Raw genomic sequence first — 12,793 nt, 5'->3', positions numbered from 1 at the left:
CAGGAATGTAGTAAATAGAAAAAAAAGATACAATACAGAGGATCACCAAAACCAAAATTTGGTTGTTTCAAAAAATAAAATAAAATAGACAAACCTTTGGTTATCTTAGTCAAGAAAAAAAGAAGGCACAATTAAAATGTAATAGGAGTTAAAAGGAGTACTCAAATACAGACATGGCAGACACTAAAAAGTGTTAGTGAATATTATGAACAACTTGATAGCTATACATTTTAAAACATAGTCACAATGAACAAATTCTTAGAAAAATTAAGCTTAATAAAAATGAAATCAAGAAGAAGCAGAAAGTCTGAAGAGTGTTGTAACCACTGAAGAAATAAAATCAGTAGTGAAAATAATTCTACAAAGAAAACATTAGGCCCAAATGTTATTACAGGTGAACTCTGCCAAACTATCAAAGAACAAATCATTCCAATCTAATACAAACTCTTCTGGAAAATTGAAAAGAAGGGAAAATACCCTAACTAACTGTATAGATCCATATATTATAATGCCCAAACCAGCTAAGGACAGAATAAAAAGGAAAAATTACAGGGTACTCTCACTCATGAACCCAGAGGCCAAAATCTTACCCAAAATACTGAGGAACCAATTCTGCCAAGTTGAGTTTATCTTAGAAACAAAAGAATAGTTTAACACTGGAAAACCTATACATGTAAATTGCCAAAATAGTGTATATAAAAAACAATACCATAATTTTAATAGATGCAGACAAAGCACTGAATAAATTTCAACACCAATTCATGATAAAAACTGGTAACAAACAGAATAGAAAGGGATATGCTTAACTTGATAAAGATAATCACCAAAAATACAACAACAGCATTCTTAGAGGTGAGAAGTAAGAATCATTTTCTTTTAAGTCAGGACCAAGACAAAGATTTCTCTGACACTATGAAGTTCAAGTATATACTAGGCATTCTTACCAATACAGTAAAGTAAGAAAAAAACAAAAGTGGTAACCATGGAAGTGAGGTAGGCTAGGACCTTGGACCCTTTACTGCAGTGCTCACACCTGAACGATGTCTCCTCTCAGCCTCAGAATACATGAGAATACAAAGAAACTATAAGGAGCTAAAAATAACTGCCCACACTGCAGTTGGGACAAATTATGAACAACAAGATACAAAAAGTCCAAAACCCAACTGCTACTTCTGAGGAGCCAGGAGCAAAAGCAGGGTACTGCGCATGATCCCTGCAGTACCAGAAATGGGGTGGGCGGAGCACCTAAGCTACCCCTCCTCTGGCCCAACCCACAATGCGTCCCCAACCCTCACCCCATTTAAGGGACCAGCCTGCCCCCCTCGCAGAGGGAGCAAGGGAACCTGTTACTTGTTTTCACTCCCTCGTGCCTTACCTGAATTTCTCATCTGGACTCTTATCAATTTCTGCTAATTAAAGAGTCCAAGAACCTGGGTGGCTAACTGAGGAAACGACTGATAAATCTGACTACATTCAAATTTATAATTGTCCACCAGAGACAAATTATAAAAAAACACCATGAAGAAAGTGGAAAGATCGGCCACAAACTGGGAGAAAGACTGCCACACGTATAAGAGAAAGAAGACTAATATTCAAAATGCGGAAAAATAACTACAAGTAATTTTTTTTAAAAGACAGCCAAGGGAAAAATGGCCAAAACTCATGGATAACATTTTTCCCAGCAAAAGGAACCCACCATGGCCACCACATAGGAAACAATGCTCTGCATCATCAGCAATGAGGAAACTTCAAATTAAACCTGTGATGATTTACACACACTAGATTGGCAAAAAGGAAGAAGTTCAGTCACACAAAGCATTGAAAAGGACACGGGAATTTCTATATATTTGCCAGTGGAAGTATAAATTGGCACAACTATTTTGGAAAACTATTTTGTCATTTTCTTGTAAAATTGAAAATGCACGTACACTATGACGCAGCAATTTCATTCCTAAGGATATGCCCTAGAGAAGTTCTTGCACATTGTGGTAGACAAAATAATAGCCCCTCCCCAAATATGTCCACGTGCTAATTTCCAGGACCTGTGAATATACTACCTTACATGGCAAAAAGGGTTTTGAAGGTGTGATTAGGGTTAAGGACCTTGAGATGGAGAGATTATCCTGGATTATCTGGATGAACCCAGTGTAATCACACTAGTCCTTAGGAGCTGAGAGCCTTTCCCAGAACCTGTGGTCAGAGAAATGGCAGTGTAAGAAATACATACAGAGAGGAGAAGTAAAATATTTTAAAATTATCATTGATTTTCTTAGAGAAATGAGAAGATATTGCTTTTTTAACAAGAAGAGGATGCTATAAAAACAGAGCAACCAGAGAATAAGAGCTCTTGGAAATGAAATATATAGATACAGATATAGATATAGATATACAGATATATATGAAAAGTAAAAAAAATTTTAGTAAAGTGGTTGTAAAGAAATGTAATAAAATTTCCTAGAAAGGAGAACAAAAGTGATGGAAAGGAGAAGAAAAATAAATTAAATCAATCCAAGAAGTGCAACATCTAATAGAAGTTACAAAAAAAAAAAGAACAGACAAAACAAAGGATACAAGCAAAGGAATGATGAGGAAATCTCTTAGAGTGGAAGGGCCCACACTTCTAGACAGAAAAGACCCCCCAAGTGCCCAGCAAGACAAATGGGAGAAGACCCTCCCTGGGGCGTTTGATCTTTTTCAAACTCTAGTGGCAAAGCTCGCAACCAAAGTATTAGAATCACTGTGGGATATCTCAACAGCAACCTTGGAAAACAGAAGTCAATAGAGCAATGCCGCCAAATTTGAAGGGAAAGTGATTTTCACCCTGGAAGTCTAGACTCTGCCAAAATACTAATAAATTGTGAGAGCAGAAGAGAGTTATTTTCAAAACATATCATGTCTCAAAAGTTTAACCTTGAGGGCACCTTCTCATAGGAAACCAGAGAAGATCTGCTCTACCGAAATGAGGACATAAATGAAGGGATCCAGTGACAAAGGAAGAGGCACAAGAAAAGGGTGACAGGAATCCTCAGGATTATGACAGAGTGAGGATCCAGGGCATCAGCAGTGCAGAAGATCTGGAGAGCGAGCAGTCCAAACTGGAACAGGGAATTATACAGGCACGTGTTCATGCGTGTGTGTGTGTGCGTGTGAATGCTCGCGCGTATGACATACTCTGGTATGGGTATTTCTAGTAATAAAATGTAACATATATTATCTGACATACTTGAGAAAGAGAAACATTATTTTACAAAACAGTTGGAAGATGTAGGAAGGCTTAACTAGAGACTCAATGAAAAAAGTAAATAAATGAACAGGTGAACACATGAGACAATGATTAACTCCAAGGAAGACCAGAAGTCATACAGAAAAAGAAATGTGATAATATTATACACTACTTGGCTCAACACTAAAAAATTCTTTTTATTATTATAATAATGAAGACCCTAAATGGAGCTATAACCAAAAATCGTGATAAAACTATGTTGGATGGATGGGGGGAGAGAAAAGTGGGAGGTAAGAGAGTTAAAATAATAAATCAATAGATGATGCCTATAATTAATTAATAGATGGCAACATGGAATATTTCAAAACATTGATACAATGTCAGACAAAACAGCAAACTGGGAAAAGGAAAAGGATGTTTGTGGGCATAGATGTTTTGGCTGTGATAGTTTGGGAGAGAGAAAAAACTAAGGCAAAGAAAAAGAAACAGCGAGCAGGATTAAAAGTGACTGTGTCTGGGCAACGGGGTTGAATGCAAGGAAGGGCCAAGGGCTCCTTTAGCTGTGTCTTTTAGCACTGTTTCACTTTTTAAATTTGTGCCTATATTTCCTTAATTTAAAAAATATTTTAGGGCTTCCCTGGTGGCGCAGTGGTTAAGAACCCGCCTGCCAATGCAGGGGACACAGGTTCAAGCCCTGGTCTGGGAAGATCCCACATGCCGTGGAGCAACTAAGCCCGTGAGCCACAACTACTGAGCCTGTGCTCTAGAGCCTGAGAGCCACAACTGCTGAGCCTGTGTGCCACAACTACTGAAGCCCACGCGCCTAGAGCCCGTGCTCCGCAACAAGAGCAGCCACTGCAATGAGAAGCCCATGCACTGCAAGGAAGAGCAGCCCCTGCTCAACGCAACTAAAGAAAGCCGCGTGCAGCAACGAAGACCCAACGCAGCCAAAAATAAATAATTTTAAAATATGTATTTTTTTAAAAAAATATATCATATATAGGCTAAATCACAACACAGTACAGACATACCTTGGAGATATTGTGAGTTTGGTTCCAGACTATCACAATAAAATGAATATGGCAATAAAGCAAATCTCATGAATTTTTTGGTTTCCCAGTGCATATAAAACTTATGTTTATACTACACTGTAGTCTATTAAGTGTGCAATAGCATTATGTCTAAAAAACCAATGTACATACCTTAATTTAAAAATACCTTATTGCTAAAAAACACGAACCAGCATCTGAGCCTTCAGTGAGTCATGATATTTCTTCTGGTGGAGGGTTTGAAATGCTGTGAGAATTACCAAAATGTGACACATTCACACAAAGTGAGCAAATGGTGCCCACAGACTTGCTGGACACAGCGTTGCCACAACCTTCAGTTTGTAAAAAACGCAGTATCTGCACAGTGTGATAAAGCAAAGCAAGGTAGAATGAAGTATGCCTGTAATTGAGGTTCAGGGGTGTTAAGGAACTTTCTTAAGATGATGGCCAGGAAACAGCATGGCCAAGACCTACTGTTATCTTCTATTGGACCTGACTGACTCCATTATGGCTGCAGTTTTTCACGTTTTCTTATACCCATCCCTTTTGGTAAGGCCTGCCCACACCGGTTTTAGCTATGGTCATGTAATGTGCTTTTGCCAAAGGGACAGTAACAAATGACACAAGCAGAGGTCTGAAAAACCACTTGCACATTTCTACTTTCTCTCTTAAAGCCCTGTCACTGCCATGAGAACATGCCCTGGCCAGCCAACTGGAGGGACATGAGAGATGCATGCAGGAGAGCCAAGCTGCCCCAGGAGTGGCCATGTTAGAACAGCCAGCCCTTAGCCAGCACTCCAGCTGACCATGGATACATGGCATAAGACATGTCACCACGGTACAGAAAGGATGCCCTCTGAGTCTTAAGTTAAACAATGAGAAGGCAAGTGCTAACCAAACTACTCAATTTTTTACAAAGAAATAAAACCCTTTCATTCCCAATATTTGTAATGTGTTCAATTACAGCATACTAAATAAGTATTTGTTCTACTTTTCTTCCTTTCCCTCTACACTTACAACAGACTGTAAAAGACCTTTCAACACTTTAACCAAATTTTTTGAGTAGTGGAAAAGTTGGAATTTTCGTTGGAATTTTCTAATTGATTATTAAGATCGATTTGCATGGTTCCAGCTTGCGTGGTAATTTTTCTGGTCTCACATTACCACGAAAAGTAAGGACAACCTGTGTCTGATATAGGGATGCTTGTGCCCTCACTAGGTTCACAGGAACAGTGATCACATGTCACACACAGTGTCAGGGAAACGTGGGGGTCTTCACCTCCAGTGTTACTAGAGGCACATGCATGTGTTACTAAAAGATTTACAGATAATCTATAGTTAAAGACATGAACCCTCAGAGCACTGACAAGTGCCTTCAGATAATTTCCACAACTGAAGTGCAGACTGAAGATAATAAAAATGAAAAGCCCAAACGAGCACAAGTAAATGACAGAGAATGCCGCTTCTGATTAGAGCTCTGTGTCAGCCACATTCTGAGGTATAAGCAACAATCAGATCCATCAAGAAGTCAGCAAAAAATGTGAGGTGATTAGGCTGAGTACACGAAATATCAATTTACACCCACTGTGATTAACAGTGAACTTGCTCTAAAGTAGATATGGTGCCTTGAGTTACTAGCAGCTGATAACATGAGACCATAACTGTGAGCTCAACATTTAGTTACCAAATGCTCAGAACAGGAAAACAAACTTTACAATTTTTTTCAGCGATGTTTAGCAGCACATAATACTCAATACACTATCAACCTTCCATAAATGTAATGATTTATGTTTAGTAAACTATGAAAGGCCACACACCAGTTGTTTTCCCTGCCCTGATGAAAGTATACAAAGTAATATGAAAAGAAGATGGTAACAAACCAAAATATATTTACAGAAAGAAAAGTGCCATTGGAAGGTGCAGAGAAAACATGCTGAAGATGTGAAGAAATGAGTCATTGGACAAACTACCTAGTTTTTGCAGAAGTTTGCTTTGCAGTGCATTAAATATAGATGTCTCTGTCACATCTCAGCTTATGGTATTTGCTAGATTTTGTTTCAGTAATGAAGAACTACTTTTTTTGTGAGCCAGTAAAGGAAAAATGGAAGTAACTGATTTAATAAACATAATGTGTAACGGCAAACTCTGTATATGTGACCACCAGTGCCATGCCTGCTTTGGTAGAGTCCTGGGGAAAAGAATGGATTCCACGAGAAGGCTCCAGAAAGAGCACTGCACCTGAACATTTTCCCCTTCACTATTTATGTACCAACAAGACTGCTGTGGTAATTTTATAAAAATAAATCCTGGAAATACGGGCAATCTTTAAAATACCTTGCAGTGAGATAGGTAATAGCTATGAATATATTTTATACTTGCTGGCCATTTCATGGAAGGGTTATCAATCTTAAAGATGAGTTTCATTTTCTTTTTAAGCTCCAAATTTTCCAACATTTTCTGTGATGACAAGTGCCTGTTAGTATGCTATCTAACAATAATCTTTGAAAAATACACTCAACCCATTCCTTTCAGGTGAAAGTGATACCTCAACAATGAATAACTGCTTTTCAAAAGAAATTCAGGTTCTGGAGGGACCATTATGAAAATGGGTATCTGGAACTGTTTCCATTTATGTGTGATTTTTATTGCCAAAAAAGTTGTATGTGTCTTACCTTAAAAAATCTTTCACATCTGAATGCCTATAAAACTCAGGATCAGAATTTTAAAATCTGCTTTTCAATACCGTACAATGGATTTTCACATTTGCTGAATGTTTTTTTTAAATATATGAATAATTTGCAATAATACCTTATTGATATCTGGGAATATGAAGATCCAATAACCAAAAGACCACAGACACCTTTGTACACTAGTGGTTGGGATTACAAAAATGAGTGTCATGACCCATGAGTGAGCCCACGATGTAACTTTCTGTTGGGATGTCATGGAATGTAGTTTTCAGTTATATCAACCACTTAAGCAAGTATTAAAATAAACTGAATTTAGATCCAGACCTTCAAACATTGTTTCAAAAACTGTTAAATCCAGATTTTGAAAAATGGCTTATTCAAATCACACTGCTTTCACTAAAAATTTTACCCAAAATTTTAGTATTTTAGTAAAGGCAAAAATATTTTTGGTACCCTTAAAATAACATTTAAATTACTTTTAAACTTGAGTTTAACATTTTTTAACTCATCTTTTAAATTTTTCCACCTTTGTATATATTTTAGAATGTGCATACTATACTACAATAGTGATAGATGTACATAATTTGAAAGTCAGTGTAGGGCTTCCCTGGTGGCACAGTGGTTGAGAGTCCGCCTGCCGATGCGGGGCACACGGGTTCGTGCCCCGGTCTGGGAAGATCCCACATGCCGCGGAGCGGCTAGGCCCGTGAGCCATGGCCGCTGAGCCTGAGCATCCGGAGCCTGTGCTCCGCAATGGGAGAGGCCACAACAGGGAGAGGCCCGCGTACCGCAAAAAAAAAAAAAAAAAGTGTCGGCAAAGAAAACACAATTTCAGCCTCCAGTCGGTGACTTCTATCTTACCCAGAAGATCAGATGAGACAGTGAATTTTAACATTGAGTCCACCTCTAATAAACTCAGGGGGTAGGCAGTAGCTGTTATCTATCAAATTAAGCTCCTAAAAGGATCATAATGAAAGAGGCTTGGGGGGACATGTGCAGTGCCCAGAGGACAGATCTAGGTGGAGTGTTACAAGAAAACATGGGGAAGGCAAAGAAACTGAGAGAGAAGGGGAATGGAAAAGGAACTCCACCATCTGTTTCACTTAGACTGAGTCTAAGTGAAACAAAAACTCTTAAGTCTTTGTTCCAGGCATCCGTACTACTAAGATTATTTATTCAAAGTGTCTGTCCTCAAGTAGAGCTCCAAATCTAGTGAGGGAGACAATTATTCAATGTGTTGAACTTGAGAATCAAGGCACAGACAAATGATAATGGGAATCCATTTGTGCTAGGGGAGGAGAGAAATTGGGAATGTACTTCATAAAAGAGATGCTATGCTTGGATTTGAAGGATGACTCAAGTCTACCACTCAGAAAAGGCAAGAAGCATATTTCAGGTGAAAGTATTTGCCCCGGTGGCAAGAAGTCTATCTACAGAGGCTGCGGGTAGGGGTGAGGGAGGGGAGGGGAGAGATGAGTCTGGAAGGGGCAGGTTGTAGCCAGATTGTGAAGGGCCTTTGTAGGCTCTGTTACAGTGTGTTCGTGCTACAGCCTAGAGTGGATGCAGCCAGATGACCAGATTTACACTTTCAAAAGATCACTGGCTGCACTGTGGCAGCTGGAAGGAAGGAGGGAGCCTGGAGACAGGAAGCCAATTTGGCAACTGCTACAGTGGTCCAGATGAGCTCATGATGGCCCGCCCTTGAGCACAGGGAGTAGAACAGAGGTGGAAGCAGATATGAAAGACTTTGCAGAGGCTCTTTCTCTTTGGAGGCACTGGGCATGGAGAAGGCAGAAATGAGGACTGAGACCTCTTTCTAAAAGCCTCCTCTTCTTCTACCTTACGGTTCTCTCTCTCGTTCTCCCTCTCTCTCTCTCTCTCTCTCTCTCTCTCTCTCTCTCTCTATATATATATATATATATATATATACACGTATGTATAAGTATATATGATACATGATATATGATATATACATATATAAAAATGTATCACATATCATATATATATATCACATAATAGTATTTGTATATATGAATTTTTACTGAGGCTAAATGTTTTTAAAAGGAGAGGGGAGGCAAATGAAAAAGTATCGTATCACAGGACGATCTTGGAAAACCACTACTTAACAAAGGAAACAGAAGCATATATGAAAAAGTCACAGCGCTCCTAAGTTCCTTACTCACTACTCCATTCCCTCTTGTTTCTCTGGATGACCTTGTTTTATTCTCGTCTATGTGAAATGCCACATATTTTTCAACACTCAGCTTATGTTTCATCTCTAAATGAAGCCTTCCTTGACTACCACCCACTCTGCTTCATCCCTTTCCTTCGGCACAATTCATTCTTCCCTCAACCGAGTTCTCACTCGGTTTTGTTCACACTTCCATGTAACCTTATGCAACATTCCAGTATGATGTGTAATTAGCTGCGTGTCTGTTTTTCCAACTAACCGCAAGCATTGAATCTTACTGAGTTTTAGGCTTCCTGTGCCTGGCACAGGGCTTGGTACCCAGGCAAGTGCTCAGCCAATGTGTGTTGAGTGGATAAATCCTGTACAAGGGGAACAAGCAGTAAACAGTAAAACAGAAAGTTTTTTTGTGATGCTGTTACTTGGTAAGATAGTTTGTGACAGTATCTAGTGGGGAAGACTTGACATTCGTAAAATTTTGACATGACCTGCAGTGCATATTAGAATTCTGGGATTTGGTACTAAGAAAAAAAGTCAGTGGGAGATTTGAGGAGATCTCTGAGTTTTTTCCCTAAAATCTCCTTGCCTTTTCCCTAAGGGCATAAATAGAAGCCTTGGGTGTAGAGCACCAGGAAACCCACTGGCCATGTGTGGGGAAAGGCTCCTCCTATGTAATTAGATGTTAAAAAAAAGAAAATTTCTTTTCGACAGGCACAGGATTTCGGCTGAAGTTCAGCCACATACCTATTTTAAGCTGAATTTGGGTATAGCCCTAATAATTACAGTTACTCTTTAGAAAAAGAGCCCAAGAGGTTTACCTGGAGATTTTTTCCAGATGTAAGCAGGTATGTGAGAAGCGCAGTAATGAAGATATAAACCGGATGAGGCCATTTTGTGCCCCATAGTCTTCTCTCCAATCGTACCAATGCTGGGAGATGTTCCCCAGCAATCAAAGGATGATGCAACGCAGCCATCTAACAAACACCAGATGCCTGACTCGCCTTACAAGCTGTAGTGTTAAAGAGAAGGGGGGCGAAACACCAAGTTTGAATGCCTTTGCAGTTATCAATCTGTCATGAATTGCAATCAAACAAACAAACCTCTTGATTCCGTCACTTCTTGGGATATGTCCATCATATGCCCTGCAGACCCGCTCTGGGTGTGGTTAGAGCCCTCTGGAATCTGTCCCCCTCCTTCAGTCTCCAACTGCAGAGTCTCGCTGACTTAGTGACATCGGTAAGGATATCCCATCTCCACCCCCCTGCTCCAGGCTCTACACCTTTCTAGATGAGGAGAGATTAACTAGATCAGCAATGTCAGAAATGAAATAGTTTGATCAAATGCATCTTTAGTGTCACCTCTATTCTTCCTTTTTTCCATATGGATCCAGAAAGTGGCTTATTTTTTTCTGTGGTAGTTAGACATTATTTGGAGTATTAAGAGAAAAAAGAGAAATTCTCCATCAGTGAAGTGTAAAAAAATCAAGGTGTACAATGCTATTTAGCCCTCTCTGAGATAAAGCAGTCACGCAGCAGAATATATTTTGGAAGGGCAAATTACAATTAATTTGAAATAAATAAGAAATGATATAACCACATTTTCCCCCTCATGTAACTAACACCTTACATGAGCCTTACTGAACTGAACACTATCCGCATAGCAATGAACTGCCTTATTGAATTGAACACTACCCGCATGGCCAGGGTCTACAGCGGAGGCAGTGCAGTGCTGAGTAGGGAGCACAGCCTTAGAAGCCTTGAACAAACTTGGATTTCAATTTGAGCTTGACTATGTACTAGCTCTGTAACTTACCTTACCTGCTCTGAGCATCAGCTCCACCATCTGTAAAATGGGGATAAGACTACCTACCTCATACTAGAGATAATGGATCAAGTGCCGGACTTACAGAGGTTGCTCAATATACAGTATCATTAAGGTAAAAAGCAGTCCCATGGTGAGATCAAAGGCCTTGGGAATAAAGCTTCAGGCAACCTCATCTTAACTCTTAGGACTCTCTCCTGTGCTAACATATACAACCTCTCTGTAGTTTATACCCTGACAATTGGCTCTTTTTTTTCTAATGCAAGTGCTTGACATAAGCTTCAATTGCCAAGGCATCCACTGCACTGGAAGGAAGTCTATCTCGAACAAACACAGTGCAGCCAAAAGACAAGATAAGGAGTCAGGACACATGCACCTCCTCAGCCCCCATCAGGAAGATGCTTTGTTTTAGGGATCTTGGTTGATTTAGATAACTGGCCACTTGGGCCACCTTTTCTTTTTCTCTTTTCCCATGCTTTAAATTCCAGCTCTTATGTTTTAAACTCACCAATAAAGAGTGAGCCCATGAAGCCCCAGGGTTCCACCCTCAACCCCAATAAAAGCAGAACCCCAGGCCCATGCTCACTCTCTCTCTCTCTCTACCCCCCTGTGCGTCCTGGGGTGTGCCTGGTATGCTCCAGGGCTTGTAAGTAATACACTGTTTTTCTTCCAAGTTGCTGGGTGTTTATTGCTGAGGGTGTCTTGCAACCATAATAAGAACCACAAGGGTCTGGCCAGTGGTAAGGTTGGTTCGGAAAAGGGAGATGTCTGTGGGAAGCTCACTGGGGCCCAGGTGAGTGGCTCCATGCATTTCCAGCCAACAGCATTACTCTCTTACTATCGACAGTCTGAGACTGGAACACAACTGGCATAGTGGGCAGGACTGCGTGATTGCCCTTGTTAAGTAACCAAGGGAAATGCCCTTTACCTGCAACTTGCTTACTAACCACCTAACTCAGGTGAGTAACACCATCTAAGAAAGGACCACCACTTGGTGGGCGTCTGTCGTGCTGCCATGTGCTTTTGCATATTACCTCTGTCAAGTGTGGCCTGTGGCATCCAACCCCAAAGATCACGGCTGCCATAATAATCCAACAACCTCCCCAGACTAGCGTGATCAAGGCCATACGGTCCGACAAGATGATTAGACTAGTAATTATAAAGGCCTTAATTGACTATTAATGTCCATAAGTGTTCTCCATGCCTCAAGGCCAAGAGGGCTAAGGAGGGTGGGTTGGGTCACAAGACTATTGTCACGGACCAAGGAGACGCTCTGGGCTAAAGGCTTGAGGAAAGGATTTCATTAAGTAAGGAGGACAGGAGATCTCTACCTGCAACCACTGAGTCAATGGGTTGTTCCCAGACTGTTCTAACCCAGAAGACAAATAGTCTTGCAAGTGGAAACTAGTGGCACCACCAGAGGGAAAATACAAGAGGCCTGTGGTCTCTGTGCCACTGTTTTACTCGCTGCTGTAATTCTTCGTCTCCTGGCCCAGTGGGATATCATGGTCCTTGGCACCATGTTGCTAAAAAATTAATGGACAAATGCAAATGTTCTGAATATCTAGAGCCAGTGCCTCCTAAGAACCCTGAGGAGGTACACCAGCTCCTTGATAAATGCAAAAACCCCATGGAAGCCTCTTGAGTGCTGCCCAGTGCTGGGGCACACAAACGTGCCAAGGCTCTGGTATTACACTCCAGAGGCCTAGAAGCTTTTCCCACAGACCCTGTGCATGTTGCACTGGTGGATAGAGATCCCAATCCTGGAGACATCCATTGGTACACCCTGGAGAAGAGCAGCCACCTACAGAGCGGGCTAGCC

Source organism: Lipotes vexillifer, unplaced genomic scaffold, assembly GCF_000442215.2.
Source record: "Lipotes vexillifer unplaced genomic scaffold, Lipotes_vexillifer_v1.1 scaffold170, whole genome shotgun sequence".
NCBI lineage: Eukaryota > Metazoa > Chordata > Mammalia > Artiodactyla > Lipotidae > Lipotes > Lipotes vexillifer.
The sequence above is the reverse complement of the archived record's forward strand: the minus strand, read 5'-3'. Positions refer to the sequence as shown.